We start from the raw sequence: 13,212 nt of genomic DNA, 5'->3' as shown, positions 1-13,212 counted from the left end.
CTACATCAACTGACACGACGCTGACACTACATCAACTGACACGACGCTGACATTACATCAACTGACACGCCGCTGACATTACATCAACTGATACGCCGCTGACTACATCAACTGACACGCCGCTGACCCTACATCAACTAACATGACGCTGACATTACATCAACTGACACGCCGCTGACTACATCAACTGACACGCCGCTGACCCTACATCAACTGACACGCCGCTGACCCTACATCAACTGACACGACGCTGACACTACATCAACTGACACGACGCTGACACTACATCAACTGACACGCCGCTGACTACATCAACTAACACGACGCTGACACTACATCAACTGACACGACGCTGACACTACATCAACTGACACGCCGCTGACCCTACATCAACTGACACGACGCTGACACTACATCAACTGACACGCCGCTGACCCTACATCAACCTAATATTTGGTCTTGAGGCTGCTTGTCACTCAGTTCGTCTTGTATTTAAGTTTATTCTGCTTCAGTAAGGAAACGAGAGCAACCTTGTTAACTGAATAGTGCGATAAAATGTTAGTGAAGCCTCTGCTTGTCTGGTGAGCGCGTGTTGTCTCGTAGTGCAGTTATTAAGGGAATGTCAAGCGATAACTATGACCGTCTGTAGAAACTAACAAGTACTGCTGATTGATACACAGAACAAAGTTCCAAATTGCATATATATATTCACATAATTCATTAGGTCTTATAGTAACTAAAAAGTTAATTAAATGTTATATAGATTTTAAGTAATGAGGAAGGTGTAAGGTGGGAAGGGAAGAGGTGGAGGCTACTGCAGGTGCGTGAAGCCTGTTACACACTCAACCAACCTGGGTTTGGTGGTAATGTGATACTCTTGTAGAGCCGATGGCGGAGCCCCGACAGGAACAGTTGTGATGGGAGACACCTGCTTCACTTGATCTCGCTTCCTCTATTTCGAGCTCTCTTATGTTCTTGTCGTCTTTGAGTCGTCCGTCACAGATGTCACAAGCTTTTCCAACTCGGTATAAAACACTGAGAATGTTGCTGATCTCTCTTGAACTTTTATATTATTCTACAATTCTCTGCTGTGTATTTCGTGGAGTTTCACATTCGGCGGTGGAGATGCGCGCTCTACAACAGTGCTGAAATAGCGCTGTTATATTAACTAGCAGTTCCCCGTTACTAATTGTTGTTAAAAAGTAACTCTTACAGACAAAAGTATAGGGAACCTGAAGCTTTGTAGCGCTCCCCAACACAGCAAGAGAGGGAGTAGGGCCTTGTAGCGCTCCCCAACACAGCAAGAGAGGGAGTAGGGCCTTGTAGCGCTCCCCAACACAGCAAGAGAGGGAGTAGGGCCTTGTAGCGCTCCCCAACACAGCAAGAGAGGGAGTAGGGCCTTGTAGCGCTCCCCAACACAGCAAGAGAGGGAGTAGGGCCTTGTAGCGCTCCCCAACACAGCAAGAGAGGGAATAAGGCCTTGTAGCGCTCCCCAACGCAGCAAGAGAGGGAGAGGTGGGCCTTGTAGCGCTCCCCAACACAGCAAGAGAGGGAGAGGTGGGCCTTGTAGCGCTCCCCAACACAGCAAGAGAGGGAGAGGTGGGCCTTGTAGCGCTCCCCAACACAGCAAGAGAGGGAGAGTAGGGCCTTGTAGCGCTCACTACCACAACAGGGTAGGGAGAGTAGGGCCTTGTAGTTCTCACCACCACAACCTAACTCACAGCAAGCTATTTTCTTTTTCTCTTTCGAGTCGGACGTCTCACAATGCACTGAGCACCCAGGTCGCCTTTTCTGATTGGCCTGTTGCATCAAATGCCACGCACGAAATCACTCCATGTCAATCAGATACACCACATCGTCGATCCGTACAGCATCTGAGAACACGAAACTATTCCAGACGAGAGACGGAAGGCAAGATTTACGTAGTGCGGAGTGTTATAGAGGCGTTGACAGGAACGGTGGCAGCAGGGGATAGATGGGGAGCAGAGCGCAGCAGAGGCTAGGTAGGAGCGCAGGGCGACACACCCTCCCTCTCGCGTCTCACGACTCACTGATGTGACGCTGGATGAATGGGGACGGTCCCAGCTCCCTCCCTTGCCATATGTCAGCCACCGCTCCTCTCTCCTCTTTTATCACCCTTAATATCGCTCACTCTGGCGATACTGAACGAATTTAGTCAATCCGAAGAACGAGCTGATGATCGGGCAGGGAAGAATGGGGCCGCGCCTCACGACGGAGCAAGGGGAGAGATGAACACACGAGTAAAAATGTGTGTTACCCTACCTCTGCCACCCACTTCGTCTCTGCCCCACCCCAGAGCTTCCTCTACCCCGACCCCCCACCATTACCCCCACAAACAACTACCCCCATCCCCAGACACCCCCCCCCCATCCCTCCCCATCTCAGCGTGACATCTTCTCTCCGCATTTTTCTGATTTCCAGCAAGTGTTGACCATTTAAGTGCACCTTTTTTCTGGCTCCGGCTACGCCGTGTGGTTGGGAAGTGCGCGGGTCTGTGCTCCGCGGGGCGCTTCCCTCAACCACCCACCACACTGCTGCCACACCTGCGCCACACCTGCGCCACACCTACACAACACTGCTAATACCCCTGTGCAAACACTGGTACCACACCTGTAGCACACTGGAGATAGTGGACATCATGACCCCATCACTGGAGATAGTGAACATCTTAGTCCCATCACTGGTGATAGTGAACATCTTAGTCCCACCACTGGTGATAGTGAACATCTTAGTCCCACCACTGGTGATAGTGGACATCATGACCCACCACTGGTGATAGTGGACATCATGACCCCACCACTGGTGATAGTGGACATCATGACCCCACCACTGGTGATAGTGGACATCATGACCCCACCACTGGTGATAGTGGACATCATGACCCCACCACTGGTGATAGTGGACATCATGACCCCACCACTGGTGATAGTGGACATCATGACCACACCACTGGTGATAGTGGACATCATGACCCCACCACTGGTGATAGTGGACATCATGACCCCACCACTGGTGATAGTGGACATCATGACCCACCACTGGTGATAGTGGACATCATGACCCCACCACTGGTGATAGTGGACATCATGACCCCACCACTGGTGATAGTGGACATCATGACCCCACCACTGGTGATAGTGGACATCATGACCCACCACTGGTGATAGTGGACATCATGACCCCACCACTGGTGATAGTGGACATCATGACCCCACCACTGGTGATAGTGGACATCATGACCCCACCACTGGTGATAGTGGACATCATGACCCCACCACTGGTGATAGTGGACATCATGACCCCACCACTGGTGATAGTGGACATCATGACCCCACCACTGGTGATAGTGGACATCATGACCCCACCACTGGTGATAGTGGACATCATGACCCCACCACTGGTGATAGTGGACATCATGACCCCACCACTGGTGATAGTGGACATCATGACCCCACCACTGGTGATAGTGGACATCATTACCCACCACTGGTGATAGTGGACACAGTTCCACATTAAGTTGTTTCACTAATCAAACTCAGATATTAATACCTTAATGTTTTTGTTCCCAGGGTTGCCATAAGGTTCCCAGGGTTGCCATAATGTTCCCAGGGTTGCCATAAGGTTCCCAGGGTTGTCATAAGGCTCCCAGGGTTGCCATAAGATTCCCAAGGTTGTCATAAGGTTCTCAGGGTTGCCATAAGGTTTCCAGGGTTGTCATAAGATTCCCAGGGTTGCCATAAGGTTCTCAAGGTTGCCATAAAGTTTCCAGGGTTGTCATAAGATTCCCAGGGTTGCCACACGGTTCCCAGGGTTGCCATAAGGTTCCCAGGGTTGCCATAAGGTTCCCAGGGTTGTCATAAGATTCCCAGGTTTGCCATAAGGTTCCCAGGGTTGCCATAAGGTTCCCAAGGTTGTCATAAGATTCCCATGGTTGCCATAAGGTTCCGAAGATTGTCATAAAGTTCCCAGGGTTGCCATAAGGTTCCGAGGGTTATCATAAGGTTCCCAGGAATACCATAAGGTTCCCAGGGTTGTCATAAGATTCTAAGGGTTGCCATAAGATTCCCAGGGTTGCCATAAGATTTTCAGGGTTGTCATAAGGTTCCGAGGGTTGCCATAAGATTCCCAGGGTTGTCATAAGGTTCCCAGGGTTGCTATAAGGTTCCCAGGGTTGTCATAAGGTTCCCAGGGTTGCCATAAGATTCCCAGGGTTGTCATAAGGTTCCCAGGGTTGCTATAAGGTTCCCAGGGTTGTCATAAGGTTCCCAGGGTTGCCATAAGATTCTCAGGGTTGTCATAAGATTCCCAGGGTTGCCATAAGGTTCCCAGGGTTGCCATAAGGTTCTCAGGGTTGTCATAAGTTTCCCAGGGTTGCCATAAGATTCCCAGGGTTGTCATAAGGTTCCCAGGGTTGCCATAAGGTTCCCAGGGTTGCCATAAGGTTCCCAGAGTTGTCATAAGGTTCCGAGGGTTGCCATAAGATTCCCAGGGTTGTCATAAGGTTCCCAGGGTTGTCATAAGGTTCCCAGGGTTGTCATAAGGTTCCCAGGGTTGCCATAAGGTTCCCAGGGTTGTCATAAGGTTCCCAGGGTTGCCATAAGGTTCCCAGAGTTGCCATAAGGTTCCCAGGGTTGCCATAAGGTTCCCAGGGTTGTCATAAGGTTCCCAGGGTTGTCATAAGATTCCCAGGGTTGTCATTAGGTTCCCAGGGTTGTCATAAGGTTCCCAGGGTTGCCATAAGGTTCCCAGGGTTGCCATAGCCGGGGTTGGGGGGGGGGGGGTGGAGATAAGCTCCCACAGCCTGTAAAGTGACCCTCATGGCATGGGTCTCAAATAGCCCCCTGACAACCGAGTGCCATGTGCCCCCCTGGCCTGCACCTGGGGCCTAGCCTATAGGCCCGGCGGAACTGCTTCTACTGACAGGAGAACAAGAGGCAGGCGGGCCTCTGGCACCTTATCACCAGTTGCTTCGGGCAAATGGGACTCGGGAGCCTGGGAAGGCAGCTCATCTAGGGGAAAGGAAAACCTCGAATTCAAACCTCCTCCTCTGCCATGCGGCTAGACCCACTCATGGGGAAAGGCTTCAGGAGTGAACCTCAAGCAAAAATCTGAGAGTCGGAGTCCCTAAGGCAGTGTGCAGCTGTGTACAGCTACAGTCCAGCAACTGCGACGGCACTGGTGCCAAACGTATCGGCGCCCGCCCTTTCCTTGGACCACATCGGTGGAGAGAGTGTGGATCAGCTGCATGGGCAACAGCCGGGTCTCCATAACTACTGCCCAGTCCTACCCCCTGGAGCCACACAGGGCTGAGCTCCGTAACCCCACGGCACTGACGGAGACCTACCTATACCTTTGTGAAGAAGTTATGATATAAGACGATAAATGTTCCAAAAAATGAATGATACTTGAAACTTTCCAATTGATTATTCGTTATATTAATATTTCTTATATATATTAAACATCTAATAATTATGTGAATAATTGTCTAAGGGGTTTAGAGCTAAATGCAGTACTTTCAAATAAAATTGTTTAACTTCCTGAAATTTTGTTTCAATTGTCGTACATGTGAGAGAGAGTAAGAGGCGCGTGATGCTGCCGCCACTCTAATAATAGTCATATATATATATATATATATATATATATATATATATATATATATATATATATATATATATATATATATATATATATATATATATATACATATATATATATATATATATATATATATATATATATATATATATATATATATATATATATACATATATATATATATATATATATATATATATATATATATATATATATATATATATATATATATATATCTTTATATTTAAACTATATAAATGGTGAGGTAAAGCAGTGTGGAAGGTGAGGCTTGACGTCTCTCAGCCAAGCCTGTGTCAAACTCTCCAGGACTCACATAAATATATAATATATACGTAACTAAAGTCTTCCACAACATACTCACGTGCGGGTCACTCTACGTGCAAATATAATATTTATTAATATGTTTAGCTGTTAGAATGAATATGTTGATACATAACTCACGGTGAACAAATTATAACGAAGACAACGTTGGAAGCTCACCTCCATTGATGGGTATTTATTATACACTCCCCCCCCCTCACGACACTTAACCACCCCCCCCCCCAACACTTTAGTTTCTTCCCCCCCCCCCCACTTACCAACACTTCATACACCGACCGCCCAAGTGTTTGGGCACCATTCCTACCCCACGTCCCATCCCAAATCATTATCACGACCCCTTCCAAGTCGTATATTGTCGAAATGGCTTGGCGTTTTTCCCTGATTATTTTCTCCCTTGCGACACTGTACGCCCCCCCCCCCCGGTAACACTTGTGCCCCCCACAACACTTGTGCCCCCCCACAACACTTGTGCCCCCCCCAACACTTGTGCCTCCCCATAACACTTGTGCCCCCCCAAACACTTGTGTCCCCCACAACACTTGTGCCCCCTACAACACTTGTGCCCCCCCACAACACTTGTGCCCCCCAAACACTTGTGCCCCCCGCAACACTTGTGCCCCCCCACAACACTTGTGCCCCCCAAAACACTTGTGCCCCCGCAACACTTGTGCCCCCCGCAACACTTGTGCCCCCCCCCCAAACACTTGTGCCCCCCACAACACCTATGCCCCCCACAACACTTGTGCCCCCCCCCCACAACACTTGTGCCCCCCCAAACACTTGTGCCCCCCCCCAAACACTTGTGCCCCCCCACAACACTTGTGCCCCCCGCAACACTTGTGCCCCCCCACAACACTTGTGCCCCCCCCCAAATACTTGTGCCCCCCCCCCAAACACTTGTGCCCCCCCCACAACACTTATGCCCCCCACAACACTTGTCTCCCTTCAAACACTTGTGCCCCCCCCCCCGCAACACTTCTGCCCCCCCACAACACTTGTCTCCCTTCAAACACTTGTGCCCCCCCAAACACTTGTGCCCCCCCCCGCAACACTTCTGCCCCCCACAACACTTGTGCCCCCTCCAACACTTGTGCCCCCTCCAACACTTGTGCCCCCCACAACACTTGTGCCCCCCACAACACTTGTGCCCCCCCACAACACCTGTGCCACCCGCAACACTTGTGCCCCCCAAACACTTGTGCCCCCCCTAACACTTGTGCCCCCCATAACACTTGAGCCCCCCCCCCCGCAACACTTGTGCCCCCCAAACACTTGTGCCCCCCCTAACACTTGTGCCCCCCATAACACTTGAGCCCCCCCCCCGCAACACTTGTGGCCCCGCCTCACAACACTTGTGCCCCCCGCAACACTTGTGCCCCCCCTCAACACTTGTGCCTCCCTCACAATACTTGTGCCCCCCGCAATACTTGTGCCCGCCCCGCAACACTTGTGCCCCCCGCAACACTTGTGCCCCCCACAACACTTGTGCCCCCCACTACACTTGTGCCCCCCAGTAACATTTGTGCCCCCCACAACACTTGTGCCCCCCGCAACACTTGTGCCCCCCGCAACACTTATGCCCCCCGCTACACTTGTGCCCCCCGCTGTAACAGGGGGTGGGGGAAATAGCTCTATCTTATCCATTATTCCACCCCCCAGTTAACTAACGAGGCCGGGGGAAACAACTCTCTCTAGTCCGTTATCCCGTCCCCAGTTAGCTAACTATTCTAGAGCACTCCCAGAGATCCTAAGGCAACCTCTCTCGTTCAACACCTTGTAACCTAGGTATTTGACTACCTAGGTGCTAAGACTACAAGGCGCCGTCACTTGATCAGTTACCCGAAACTCTAGAGAGAACTCTAGAATACAGAATCATTGCCACAAACGTATAAGAGAAAACGAAAGGAAAGAAATGAATAGTGAAGTAATTAGTGAGGGTTTGGGGTGAGAGGGAGAGAGGTGGGAGGGGCGAGGATGGTCATTAGTTGAAAGTGAGAGTTTAGAGAGGGGGGGAGGGAGAGGAGTAGATAGGTAGAAGGAGAAGAGTAGATAGTAGAAGTAGAAGAGTAGATAGTAGAAGACGAAATGCTGCCACCATCCATTCTAGACCATTACATACAAGACAAGGAATGGAACTTGTCTGTATCAAAATATTCTCAAAAGATGTTATTACCATGTATCAACTCCAAACATGTACTCATTAATATCATGAAACCAGTAACCACAGAGGCTTTCTCATCTCAACTCAAAGCTCTAGGGAACAAAGTTAAACACAATTTAAATAATAAATTCATAATTATATTTCACATGAAGTATCATAATTTAGCAATTCAATTAAAATGTTCCAGTTTAATATGCAAAGTGAGTCATCATCCAAGAATTCGAGAACCCTACAACTTGACTGCCCCTGATCATCACACAACATATGTAAACACGACCAAGTCACCTTACTGCTCAACTCACCAAGTGTCTCTGCCTATAGCTGGATAGAGGGGGGGGGGTCTGTAGTTGACGGAGACTCCCGCCCTGCCGGCCGACAGCCTCCCTGCTAGGGCCGTCTCCTCTGCTCTGCTGACTGCCGTTCTGTCTGTTAATGCTTATGCTCCCGAATCGATAGTTCTCCGAGTATTTATTGGGGAACCTAGTAACTAACTTCGCCCACAAGTAGATAGCCTCCGGCACTCTACCAAGCCACTCCTTAAACGTCAGCATGTTTGAAGGCTACCAGGCTACAATTATCAGATTATCGGAAGCAAGGTGAAATTCGCATGATCTGACCTCAGGTCACTTGGGGTCATTAACGCTTAGAGGTGTGAGTTTCAGGCCGACAAACTGGCGCCTCTCAGATCCTTGTCTGTGACTCATGTACTCTATGTATGTATTAAACTAAACCAAACACTTTTACAGTGCTACACCGCTACACTTGTGCCCCCCCAGTAACATTTGTGCCCCCCACAGCACTTGTGGCCCCCCTCACAACACTTGTGCCCCCCGCAACACTTGTGCCCCCCCACAACACTTGTGCCCCCCGCAACACTTGTGCCCCCCACAACACTTGTGCCCCCCACAACACTTGTGCCCCCCGCTACACTTGTGCCCCCCAGTAACATTTGTGCCCCCCACAGCACTTGTGGCCCCCCTCACAACACTTGTGCCCCCCACAACACTTGTGCCCCCCCACAACACTTATGCACCCCCCCGCAACACTTGTGCCCCCCCCACACTTGTGCCCCCCGCAACACTTGTGAGCCCCCGCAACACTGGTACCCGCCTAACACTTGTGCCCCTCCCCCCGCAACACTTGTGGCCCCCCTCACAACACTTGTGCACCCCGCAACACTTGTGCCCCTCCCCCCGCAACACTTGTGCCCCCCACAACACTTGTGCCCCCCGCAACACTTGTGCCCCCCCAACACTTGTGCCCCTCCCCCCGCAACACTTGTGCCCCCCACAACACTTGTGCCCCCCACAACACTTGTGCCCCCCGCAACACTTGTGCCCCTCCCCCCGCAACACTTGTGCCCCCCACAACACTTGTGCCCCCACAACACTTGTGCTCCCCGCAACACTTGTGCCCCCCACAACACTTGTGGCCCCCGCAACACTTGTGCCCCCCACAACACTTGTGCCCCCCGCAACACTTGTGGCCCCCGCAACACTTGTGCCCCTCACAACACTTTTGCCCCCCACAACACTTGTGCCCCCCGCAACACTTGTGCCCCCGGAAACACTTGTGCCTCCGCCTGCAACACTGTAGGTATGTAGGGGTGTAGTGAGGTATGTAGGGGTGTAGTCAGGTATGTAGGGGTGTAGTGAGGTATGTAGCGTTGTAGTGAGGTATGTAGGGGTGTAGTGAGGTATGTAGGGGTGTTATAGTGTGGTATGTATGGGTGTAGTGTGGTATGTAGGGGTGTAGTGTGGTATGTAAGGGTGTAGTGTGGTATGTAGGGGTGTAGTGTGGTATGTAGGGGTGTAGTGTGGTATATAGAGGTGTAGTGAGGTATGTATGGGTGTAGTGAGGTATGTAGGGGTGTAGTGTGGTATGTAGGGGTGTAGTGTGGTATGTAGGGGTGTAGTGTGGTATGTAGGGGTGTAGTGAGGTATAAAGGGGTGTAGTGAGGTAAGTAGGGGTGTAGTGTGGTATGTAGGGGTGTAGTGAGGTATGTAGGGGTGTAGTGTGGTATGTAGGGGTGTAGTGTGGTATGTAGGGGTGTAGTGTGGTATGTAGGGGTGTAGTGTGGTATGTAGGGGTGTAGTGAGGTATATAGGGGTGTAGTGAGGTAAGTAGGGGTGTAGTGTGGTATGTAGGGGTGTAGTGAGGTATGTAGGGGTGTTATAGTGTGGTATGTATGGGTGTAGTGTGGTATGTAGGGGTGTAGTGTGGTATGTAGGGGTGTAGTGAGGTATGTAGGGGTGTAGTGAGGTATGTAGGGGTGTAGTGAGGTATGTAGGGGTGTAGTGAGGTATGTAGGGGTGTAGTGAGGTATGTAGGGGTGTAGTGAGGTATGTAGGGATGTAGTGAGGTATGTAGGGGTGTAGTGAGGTATGTAGTGGTGTAGTGAGGTATGTAGGAGTGTAGTGAGGTATGTAGGGGTGTAGTGAGGTATGTAGGGGTGTAGTGTGGTATGAAGGGGTGTAGTGAGGTATGTAGGGGTGTAGTGTGGTATGTAGGGGTTTAGTGTGGTATGTAGGGGTGTAGTGAGGTATGAAGGGGTGTAGTGAGGTATGTAGGGGTGTAGTGAGGTATGTAGGGGTGTAGTGAGGTATGTAGGGGTGTAGTCAGGTATGTAGAGGTGTAGTGAGGTATGTAGGGGTGTAGTGAGGTATGTAGGGGTGTAGTGAGGTAAGTAGGGGTGTAGTGTGGTATGTAGGGGTGTAGTGAGGTATGTAGGGGTGTAGTGAGGTATGTAGGGGTGTAGTGAGGTATGTAGGGGTGTAGTGAGGTAAGTAGGGGTGTAGTGAGGTATGTAGGGGTGTAGTGAGGTATGTAGAGGTGTAGTGAGGTATGTAGGGGTGTAGTGTGGTATGTAGGGGTGTAGTCAGGTATGTAGAGGTGTAGTGAGGTATGTAGGGGTGTAGTGTGGTATGTAGGGGTGTAGTGAGGTATGTAGGGGTGTAGTGTGGTATGTAGGGGTGTTATAGTGTGGTATGTAGGGGTGTAGTGAGGTATGTAGGGGTGTAGTGTGGTATGTAGGGGTGTAGTGAGGTATGTAGGGGTGTAGTGAGGTATGTAGGGGTGTAGTGAGGTATGTAGGGGTGTAGTGTGGTATGTAGAGGTGTAGTGAGGTATGTAGAGGTGTAGTGAGGTATGTAGGGGTGTAGTGTGGTATGTAGGGGTGTTATAGTGTGGTATGTAGGGGTGTAGTGAGGTATGTAGGGGTGTAGTGTGGTATGAAGGGGTGTAGTGAAGTATGTAGGGGTGTAGTGAGGTATATAGGGGTGTAGTGAGGTATTTAGGGGTGTAGTGAGGTATGTAGGGGTGTAGTGAGGTATGTAGGGGTGTAGTGTGGTATGTAGGGGTGTTATAGTGTGGTATGTAGGGGTGTAGTGAGGTATGTAGGGGTGTAGTGTGGTATGAAGGGGTGTAGTGAAGTATGTAGGGGTGTAGTGAGGTATATAGGGGTGTAGTGAGGTATGTAGGGGTGTAGTGAGGTATGTAGGGGTGTAGTCAGGTATGTAGAGGTGTAGTGAGGTATGTAGGGGTGTAGTGAGGTATGTAGGGGTGTAGTGAGGTAAGTAGGGGTGTAGTGTGGTATGTAGGGGTGTAGTGAGGTATGTAGGGGTGTATAGTGAGGTATGTAGGGGTGTAGTGAGGTATGTAGGGGTCTATTGAGGTGTGAAGGGGTGTAGTGAAATATGTAAGGGGTGAAGTGTTGTATGTATGGGTGTTGTGAGGTGTGTAGGTATGTTCCGGTTTAAACCCGGAAATAGCGAAGCATGTGTTGTATTCTATACAGCAGAAGAATCAAACCCTGCAGCATACAACACCAGAAATAAACCTTGTATTTTAAGAGGAAAGAGGAAGGGGAAATGCCTCGCGTCTTTTTATTGAAAAGTATATATAAAGAGAAGAGTGATAAAGATGAGAGAATAAGAGCAGGGAGCAAGGAAGTGGAGAGGACCGGTGGGGCGGACAAAGAGGGCGCGGCCACCCATACACCATGATAACATAACAGCCATACAATGGTAGACCAACCGACCAGACCTGGTTGTTTCACCCAGCTGCCCCCCCCCCTCCTCCTCCCTCACAGCTGCCCTCCACCCCCTCCTCCTCCCTCACAGCTGCCCTCCACCTCCTCCACCTCCCTCACAGCTGCCCTCCACCCCCCTCCTCCTCCTCACAGCTGCCCTCCACCTCCTCCTCCTCCTCACAGCTGCCCTCCACCCCCTCCTCCTCCCTCACAGCTGCCCTCCACCTCCTCCTCCTCCCTCACAGCTGCCCTCCACCCCCCTCCTCCTCCTCACAGCTGCCCTCCACCTCCTCCTCCTCCTCACAGCTGCCCTCCACCCCCCCCTCCTCCCTCACAGCTGCCCTCCACCTCCTCCTCCTCCTCACAGCTGCCCTCCACCTCCTCCTCCTCCCTCACAGCTGCCCTCGACCCCCTCCTCCTCCTCACAGCTGCCCTCCACCTCCTCCTCCTCCTCACAGCTGCCCTCCACCTCCTCCTCCTCCTCACAGCTGCCCTCCACCCCCTCCTCCTCCTCACAGCTGCCCTCCACCCCCTCCTCCCTCACAGCTACCCTCCACCCCCTCCTCCTCCTCACAGCTGCCCTCCACCTCCTCCTCCTCCCTCACAGCTGCCCTCCACCTCCTCCTCCTCCCTCACAGCTGCCCTCCTCCTCCTCACAGCTGCCCTCCACCCCCTCCTCCTCCCTCACAGCTGCCCTCCACCTCCTCCTCCTCCTCACAGCTGCCCTCCACCTCCTCCTCCTCCCTCACAGCTGAGAGAGAGAGAGAGAGAGAGAGAGAGAGAGAGAGAGAGAGAGAGAGAGAGAGAGAGAGAGAGAGAGAGAGAGAGAGAGAGAGAGAGAGAGAGAGAGAGAGAGAGAGAGAGAGAGAGAGAGAGAGAGAGAGAGAGAGAGAGAGAGAGAGAGAGAGAGAGAGAGAGAGAGAGAGAGAGAGAGAGAGAGAGAGAGAGAGAGAGAGAGAGAGAGAGAGAGAGAGAGAGAGAGAGAGAGAGAGAGAGAGAGAGAGAGAGAGAGAGAGAGAGAGAGAGAGAGAGAGAGAGAGAGAGAGAGAGAGAGAGAGAGAGA

General features: G+C 51.2%; 1 protein-coding gene across 1 annotated transcript in view; it reads right to left on the bottom strand.

Moving 5' to 3' along the window:
- The window catches only part of LOC123769479 (extracellular serine/threonine protein kinase four-jointed-like), a 119,908-nt gene extending 117,612 nt beyond the window's left edge, over nucleotides 1-2,296 (bottom strand). Inside the window, exon 1 of the mRNA XM_069308793.1 lies at nucleotides 852-2,296. The gene's annotated coding sequence lies outside the window, so the exon portion shown is untranslated. The remainder of the gene's footprint in view (nucleotides 1-851) is intronic.
- Nucleotides 2,297-13,212: the final 10,916 nt, after the last annotated feature.

This window comes from Procambarus clarkii, chromosome 63, assembly GCF_040958095.1.
Source record: "Procambarus clarkii isolate CNS0578487 chromosome 63, FALCON_Pclarkii_2.0, whole genome shotgun sequence".
In the NCBI taxonomy this organism is placed as follows: domain Eukaryota; kingdom Metazoa; phylum Arthropoda; class Malacostraca; order Decapoda; family Cambaridae; genus Procambarus; species Procambarus clarkii.
This window is presented reverse-complemented; position numbering and strand designations above follow the sequence as displayed.